Raw genomic sequence first — 406 nt, forward strand, 5'->3', positions numbered from 1 at the left:
TTTATAATAAAAAAAAAATAAAGTTAGAGATTATATATATATATATATATATATATATATATATATATATATATATATATATATATATAAAGAAAAAGTATAGGTAATCAACAACATTTTTAAATAATGTGTGAACAATATGAATTAATAGAGTTAAAAGAGTAAATTAATCTTAAATTTAATTAGTAGCATTAAATTAGAATGTAGTGTATTTTTATTTGATTGATGGTTGTTCATATTGTTCAAGATGGTCATTGTTTACCTAGCACTCCTCATATATAAATAAGTGAAAACTCAGATGCAATCAACTTCATGTGAAATTGATAGTTAAAAATCGTTAAATGAAAATTTAATCAAATTAGTTAAATCATTTAACGACTTTCAACTATTAATTTCACGTAAAGTT

The sequence above is a fragment of the Arachis ipaensis genome, chromosome B08, assembly GCF_000816755.2.
Source record: "Arachis ipaensis cultivar K30076 chromosome B08, Araip1.1, whole genome shotgun sequence".
Classification (NCBI taxonomy): domain Eukaryota; kingdom Viridiplantae; phylum Streptophyta; class Magnoliopsida; order Fabales; family Fabaceae; genus Arachis; species Arachis ipaensis.